Raw genomic sequence first — 8,792 nt, forward strand, 5'->3', positions numbered from 1 at the left:
GGACAGGGCTAAGCTGCCCAGGACAGCACTCATTACCTTCAGTCTTGGGCTGGCAGAGCCTGGGATTTTGAAAACATGTGGCCAGGAGCTTGGGGACTTGAAGAATGTGTGTGACCCAGACACCACCTGGAGCATCTTCCCCGGGCAGACGCAGGTGCATTTGACTCACATTCCCGGTTCCACAGTCTGTCCTCCTGGCTCAGCCACCAAGTCCAGAGTCCTCCTACCAGTTTCTTCCAGTTCCTAGCCTTCACCCCATAAAGTCCCCAGTGTGGGGGGATGCCTCAGGATGGCCCGAAGCCACCTTTTGGCCCTTTGCTGTTCCCACGTCCTCCGATCAGAAAGGTTCTAACTTTCCTGAAGATTTGAGAGGGAGGGGCCACACCCCACACAGAGCCTCTGCCTTCTGCATGGCTCTCCCTCCACTGGCCCAGCGCCTTTGGTCACCCCTCTCCCACCCCCATCTAAGGTCCCTAGGATTGTAGACTGCCTCATCCGCTTCAGGCGGACAGTCACTGAGACACGTGCATGAAAAGCTCAAAGTTAAAAGAAAAGCTGCACGTTTTACAGTGATTCCACTTGAGTCTCTGTATTTTTACTAGTAGGCGTGTGTGTGTGTGTGTGTGTGTGTGTGTGTGTGTGTGTGTCCTGGCATTACAATAGCATTGACTGTTTGGGTTCATCCTGAGCAAAGCATCTCTGAAGGGTTTTCAGGAAATCACAGTAACAGTCTACGGGGGAGCTTTGATGAGGCTGATTTTGCTGGGAGGACATGACAGCGGCAGGCGGTGTAGCACCTTGGTCAGGGCCATGCAGGGCTCTGGGCCCTGATGATCAAGGTCCAAATCCTGGCCTTGACACTTGCTAGTTGGGCAACCTTAGACCAGCTACTTCAACATCTTTGAGACGCATGCTTTCGACTCTGAGATGCCAATAAGAAGAGTACCTGTCTCCTAGGGCTGCTGGGGGGAGTAAAGGCAAGAAGCGGTGTGAGCCGTGAGCAACACGCACTCAGGAAACCCCAGCTCCCATGCCTGCTTTCCCCTTTTACTCTATTCTTTCAAAATCTAACATCCACAGAAACATTAGTGACATCAGGAACTTACCTTCAGTATCTTTCATTTGATTTGCTTTGCTTATGCTTTCATTATTCTCCAATTTCTTTTACATATTCGATACAGTGACTTCTGCTGTTTTTTTCTTTAAGAGATAGAGTTTTTATGACTCTTAAACCCACAGAGATATCAAAATTGTCTTCAGGTTTACTTTGGGGACTGCTCTTCCCCCAGGGGTCTCATGTGAGACTCAACGGAGCTGGAGGAGAGGGTTGTTCTGTTTCATAAGAAGTCAAATGGTATGCCCCATCACATCAGTCATACCGTCTAGAACTTTCTACAGAATCCCTCCTAGGAAGGACCTGTCTCATATGCTCTCTGAAGAAGAGGAGCTATTTAAACCCCAGTTCTCAGAGCAGGGAGCCACGGTCTCTTTGGGTATCTCCATTCCTTTCTACCAGAGAAAGCTCACAATGAACCCCAAGTTTCTTTTGTTTTATCATCAGCTGGAAGGGAAGATCATTTGACCGCCTTGAAAGGTAGGGTGACCAAATGTAGGCGGTGGTGCCCATGACGGCGGAGGTTCCGGGACACGGGTCTTTCAGGACTCAAAGGAGGAACAGCCCAGGCAAACCAGGATGAGTCAGTCATCCCCCTGGAAGGCAGAGTTTTAACTGTTTAGGAGAGTCGTTGCAGTTGGGGGAGGTGCTTATCCCAAACCACCCAGCAAGTTAACAAACTCAGTAAAAATCTGGGGCCTCTCAGTGCATCAGCAGACGCTAAATGTATACATGTGGCTTGGGGTGGTGCCGATGGCGGAAGTCGTACAAGAACAGCATTGCTCAGTCGCACAGGACCTGGGCCGTGGGACTCATGCCCTTGGAAGTTGAAGTCCCATGTGGGAACTTGTTAAAAAGGAAGTCCTGAGTTAACCAAGCCACTCCCCACAGATTACATTATGGAATATATATAGAGAGAGGGAGAGGTGGGAGGAGATTTTTTCTTCTTTTCTTTTTTTTTTTTTTGATATTTGAAGTTTTTTTTTTAAATTTATTTGTTTATTTTTAATTAATTTTTAAAATTGGAGTATAGTTGATTTAGAATGTTTCAGGTTTACAGCAAAGTGATTCAGTTATATATATGTGTGTGTATATATATATATATTCTTTTTCAGATTCTTTTCCATTATAGGTTATTACAAGATATTGAATCTAGCTCCCTGTGCTATAGTTGGTTCTTGTTGTTTATCACTGAGATGTTTCAGTGACAATAAAACAAAACCAAAAATCCCCCAGGGGCTTCGTGGACATTGCCCACCAGAGGCATGACCTGAGGGACACCAGCCACTTCTCACATCCTGACGCCACCACTTGGAAAGCTTGCCCTTATCAGCTGGGGTGATTGGCTTGAAATTAGATGACTAAGTATGCCTCCTCCAGGTTTGCAAAGGATGCTGCAAAAAGAAAGGAGGGTCACATCTCTCCACAGAAGGAAAGAGAGAAAACAAAAATTAGGGAAAGAGAACTAACATGCGTTGAGGGCCTAAAATACGCCGGTCCACGGGTCACGCAATATTTTCAGAGAATCTTGAGAGGTTAGTGTTATGATCAGATTTAACAGCTGAGAAAATCAAGGCTCAGGAGGGAATGTAAGGGTTCCAAGTTCACTCAGCTAAGAAGTGGCAGACCTGGGAAATGGAATTATAATAATTATTATTATTATTTAGTAAAAATAGTCAACATAATGGAGCAACAGTTAGTATGTATTAAGTGTTTCTTAGGTCCAGATACTAGGCTAAATACACTCTTTAATGTTTAATCCCATTTAGTCCTGAAACAGCCTTCGAGGTCGGTACCACTATTAAACCCATTTATCATTTGCGTAAACTGAGGATTGGAGAGTTCATACAAACTGCTGGGGAACATCCAGCCAGTAAGTGACAGCACTGGAGTTTGAACCTACGTCTCTCTGGTTCCTTAAACCATTGTATAACACGTTTGACCCTTCTCAGCTTACAAAAACACTTTTGTACATGTTATCACATTTGACTATCGAGACTGATATTTTCTAGATTTAAAAAGGGATGCCAAAAGACCTTCTGACTTTTCCCAACTCATATCGCATTTAAGTGTGGGGCCTTGGCAGAAAACTCACCCCAAGTCCCAGTACCCCAGGAGAACCATGGCCTGATGTGTCCGCTGGGAAAAAGGTATTCTTTCAAAGTGCTGGCTTTCTCCTCTCTGTTGCAACAGGAAGCTTCTTAGGTAACCAGATCCACCCTATTAGGGGATCACCGAGCAACTCAGAAAGGGAAAGGAGACGTCAGACTAAGAGAGCAAAGCCGGATAGAGCCTCTGCCAACAACAGCCCCTCCCCCAGACCGTGCAGAAAGGCCTGGATCTCGCCTGCACTTGCAATATTGACCCAGCGCTATTGATGCACCCCCTGCAGGCTGCCTTTCCTTATCGATAACCAATGGCAGTGTAAAGTTCAAACACTGCTGGGCGGCTTTCATGTTTGTAAACAGTATTGATGTGCATAAATAAGGGCCCATCAGATGGCAGGATTAGACAGGATGGAGGCAGAACATTTGGGAGATTAAATCCGGAAGCAGCTAATTAAAACCAGAGCTGGGAAGGAAGCTGGAAAGGGTGCCAGTTAATGAAAATGCCTTCTGATCCTGGACACCCCAGTACCACAACTCAGCCTTTCCCAAGCTGGTGGCCAATGACGCTGCTTCCTTCTCCTCAGCATAAAACTTGTCCAACGCTGTCCTTGACTTATTCTGACAGAGCCTGGTAGGCCAGTGACCCTGTGGGAAGCGCCAAAAAAGCTGCGCTGTCTGAGAAGACTGGGTGGTCTGCGGGAGCACACAGACATCTGACATCACCATTTTGACCTAGGATATTCTGAGGAAGCCTAGAAAACAAACGCTTAAACTTTCAATTAAAAAAAAAAAAAAAGAAAACATGTCATTAACACGAATTGTGGACATAGCAACACTTCCTCCTTTACTCCAAGAGGGTTAGTTTTGAGGACAAGATTGGGTTCAGGGAGGGAGGAAGGCTCAAGGCTCAAGGTCACTTGTCCTGGTTACTTTTATTTATTTATTTATTTATTTTTGGTTGAACCATATACGATTCTAAGTGCTCTACATTACATATACTATCTCACATAATTTCCCAACAATACTACTACTATCTCATTTTACATTGTCCTCATTACTTTTAATTCTTTTTTTTTTAAAGAAAAGGTGTTTCTGCATTATGATGGCTCAACAGCAGTATGTCCCCTAACTCAAAACAGCCCTGTCTAAAGTCCCACCTCACTGTTGGGCAACCTAGGTGTGTGAGGGCAGCTGCCGGTTGTACGTGGGATAAAGAACCTCTTGCCCCACTGATTGCTCAGGGGAACATCTTAAGAGCTGTAACAATAGGGAGGTAATTCACGCTTTTGTCGGTGCCACACTTTCTCTTTTTCACCATCCTTAGTGTGGTTTGGTTCAAAGCCAATGAAAACAATGGCCAACATTTATTCAACACTTAACTGTGTGCCAGGCGCGATCTTAAGCACTTTACATACATGAATGAGCTCGTTTAATTTTCATAACCACCCTGAGAGAGGAAGCTGAGGCACAAATAGATGATGCTATTGCCACAATGACTTTATTTCCCCGAGCGATCTCGGAAGAAAGGCAAATGACGTTAGTCCCACTTTCAAGATGAAGAACAGAAGCCTAAGGGGTAAAATGATTTGCTCGCAGTGAGAGGCAGACACCTAGCAGAGCACCGTTTTGAGGGTGCCTAGATGCCCTGCATCTAGAGGTGGGATGGCCATGCTTTGCCCCCAGACACCATTTGCCATCACCATGGGTCAGCCATGGCCCAACATGCTTCCAGAAGCATTGCATTGGGTTTAGGAAAGGATAAGATACTCCCCAACATCGGGCTGTCATGAAGAACAATGCAATCAAATGCCATAAAGATGCACTGGGCTATTATTCCGATTAGAGGAGCTTTTCCCCAAGACAGACTCCAAGGCTGCTTTTTTCTTAGCTGGTCTCAGCAAAGGTACCCTCTGCTGGTTTGAGTGGCAGGGGATCTGCATTGTGCAAAAGCACCTAAGATTTCTGGGAGGGAGGGAGGGAGGGAGGGGGGAAGAGAGGGAAGGAGGGAGGGAGGGAGCGGGCGTGTGAGGGATCAGGGTCATGTTCCTGGTTTTAAGTTAGCTCCAGGACTGGAATGCTTAACTCATGTGGTTTTTCAAGATTAATCATAAGTTACAACAAGCTATTCCCCCTTGGGGTATTTCATTTGCATCATTTTCTCTCCCAGAGGATTGAAGGAAGAAAAAATATCCGCTGCACAGCTTTGGAAATTAGCTGCTTGTCACTCACTCACTTGGAATGGGATTTGGATCTCATGGCCTTCGCTCCAGAGCTCTGGACAGGCTCCCCATTAAGCAGGAGGCATACAGCTGGAAAAGACACAGCAGCCAAGGCACGTAGACTGAGGAAAGCCAGTTGTGGGCAGCTCAGTGGTAACATGAGCCCCGGCTTCTGAGTGCCATCATTTATCTGCCGGTCCCCAGGCACCTTCAAAACTAGGCACTTAGCCCTCCATACGCATTTGAGGATCAGGAGGGAGCCAGCAGGCCCCATTCTCCAAGGAAATGAGACATCGTGGTTAAATCTTGGGGGAAGGGGTTTTCGGTGAGGTATTCAGGTTCCTCGGTTGTCCAGGTTGGTGGGGGAGCTGTCTGGAAACTGACCTGGCTGGGAGGCGGCTGACTGCCTTTCAGAAGGGTAACCCATTGTCCAATTCTGTATTCTACAAACTGGCCAAGTGAACCCAGACCTGATGGAGTCAGTGTCAAGGGAGTGGAACATGTCCCCCAGGCACGGGGTCCATACCATCTGAAGGGGAACCTCAGCCAGAACCCGGGAGTGGTGGGTCATCAGGGCCCAAGACACAAGGCTGATACTCAGTGCTCCAAATTCAGAGTGCTGGGAAAGCTGGAATGGAAAACCAGGAAGGTGGACAGAAGTGTGTCCCATGGGCACGGCCGGGGGCAGACACGGCAAGATCAGGTTAAGGCCGGGCTCCCCCATGGCAGCCCTAGGGTAGCACAACTCATAGCAGACCACACTCTCTGGCCAGTTCTGCCTGACTTGGGTGGACTGACTCAGGAATGGGACTGGTGTCGGAATCTGGAGAGATGAACCCACTCAGATGCCTCCAGCCCTGCCAAGATCCCAACTGCCACTTCCTGGGGTGCTGATTGAGGTGTCACTGCCAAGTCATGACACGTATCAGAAGTTTAACCAACAAAGTGACATCCCCAGGAAGCAATATGCTCAGCTGTGTAGCCGGACAAGGCCAGTCACTCTAGAAAACCATTCATTACTTTATTACTTGTTGTCTCAACTTCGCGATTTCCTTTGCTCAGCTAGACTTATTCCTGATTACACTTTGACCATTTACAAACCCCAAATCCTCTAGAAAATTCTTCCTCAGAAAGCTGTAACAGTTTCTGATGGTCAAAAATGAAAGCATTCAGTGTTAGCCTATGAATCAAGACCAAGGTTTCCTCCCATGACCTGGCCCCAACCTTCCTTCTTCCAGCATCTCCCGTCCTATACACGAGCGGAATCAGCGCCCTTTCCAGGATTCAAACATACGAGGTGGCTTCCCGCCTCTGGTCCTTGCTGATGCTATACCCTTGTCTGGAGTATCTCTTCCCACCCCTACTTTTTGTTTACCAAATGTCTTCTCCTTCTAACCTAATTTGCTACCACTCACTTGCTACTTCCTCCAAGATCTTAAGAAATTGAGCAGTGTATTAGGTATGTTTGTTAGCTCTGCCATAGCAAAGTATCCCAACAAAAATCATATCTCTCACACTTTTGGAGGCTATGAGTCAGAAATCAAGGTATTGGCAGGGTTGGCTCCTTCTGAGAACTCTGAGGGGAAGATCCATTCCAGGCCTCTCTCCTTGGCTTACAGATGGCCATCTTCAAGTTCACGTGGCATTCCCGAATGCATGTCTCTGTCCAAATTTCCCCTCTTTATAAGCACACCTGTCATATTGGCTTAGAAGCCACCCTAATGATCTCATGTTAACCTGATTACCTCTATAAAGACCCTATCTCCAAATAAGGTCACACTTTGAGGTACTTGGGATTAGGATTTCAACGTGTGAATTTGGCAGGTGGGTGGGAGGTACACTGATGCCGTAACAAGAGGCAACAATGGTTAAAAGTATACTACTTTAGTCCATGATAAGAATTATTTGATTCTGTGCTCAGAGAGAGCTAATCAGGGCTATTATGAAGAAGAGAGCTGTGTGCTAAAACAGGAAAGAGAGGCCACCGTTAGCAGGCCACTTGAACTACCTTCTAAGAGAGCAAATGTTTCATGGAGGGCAGAAGGTGTAGGTGTTGTGCACGAAGGGTTCATCTATACAAGGGAATATTACTCAGCCACAAAAAGGAACGAAATAATGCCATTTGCAGAAACATGGATGGACCTAGAGATTGTCACATGGAGTGAGGTAAGTCAGACAGAGAAAGACAAATATTATATGGTATCACTTATATGTGGAATCTAAAAAGTGATACAAATGAACTTATTTACAAAACAGAAACAGAGTCACAGATATAGAAAACAATATTATGGTTACCAGGAGGGAAAGGGGGGAGGGATAAGTTGGGAGATTGGGATTGACATATACATGCTACTATATATAAAATAGGTAACTAATAAGGACCTACTGTACAGCACAGGGAGCTCTACTCAATACTCTGTAATGACCTATATGGAAAAGAATCTAAAAAAGAGTGGATATATGTAAAACTGATTCACTTTGCTGTAGAGCAGAAACTAACACAACGTTGTAAATCAACTCTACTCCAATAAAAATTTTTTAAAAAGAAAAAGAAAATACGTCGTATCAGTTAGAAGAGGCTAGGTTTTGCTGCGGGACGTACAGCCCCACAATCTCAATGGCTTGCAGCCACGAAGGTTTGCTTCTTGCTCAGGCTACATGTCTACGGTGAGCCCACTGCTACTCTGCTCCACACTGGCCGCCCCAGGGAGCCCAGCTGATGAAGTAGCCTCCAGCTGGAACTTGGCCAACTTTATGGCAGAAGGAAGAGACATGTGGCAAATCACGCAGAGCTCTTAGAGCTTCTTCTTGGACAGAGCTTACATTTCACTGGCCCAGTGAAGTCACCTGGCCAAGTCTGAAGTTGAGGCAGGAATGTACAATCCTCCTGCAGGGAGGGCCATTGCAGGAAGGGGCACTGAATATGGGCTATCAGGGTCCAACCCACCACATGAATATAAGCGCCCGAACATATTTCTAAGAGAACCAGCTTTATGTGACGCCGGGTGGTCATTCTATTTCTCTAGCCCTCAACGTTTTCATTTAGTAAATGGGAATCGTAATACTTACTCTTTCTTCCTTACAGGGCCATTGAGAAAATTAACCATGAGGCTAAATATGAAATTGCTTGGTGATTGATTCTTAAAGCACCCCAGGGGCAAAGAGCATAAATTTACCATATTTAGAACGTAAAGTAAATTGCAGTTCATGTCAACTGCAAAGACAGGTAGCCAGTGACAAACGAGGTCTTTCCCCTGAGCTCCTGGATAGGAGGGCAGCCTGGTGTGGTCAGTGGTTTCAGCAAGGCAGTGCCCACAGATGTAGCCTAGACAGCTGGGAGGACTGGGGAGG

The sequence above is a fragment of the Balaenoptera ricei genome, chromosome 16 (assembly GCF_028023285.1).
Source record: "Balaenoptera ricei isolate mBalRic1 chromosome 16, mBalRic1.hap2, whole genome shotgun sequence".
In the NCBI taxonomy this organism is placed as follows: Eukaryota; Metazoa; Chordata; class Mammalia; order Artiodactyla; family Balaenopteridae; genus Balaenoptera; species Balaenoptera ricei.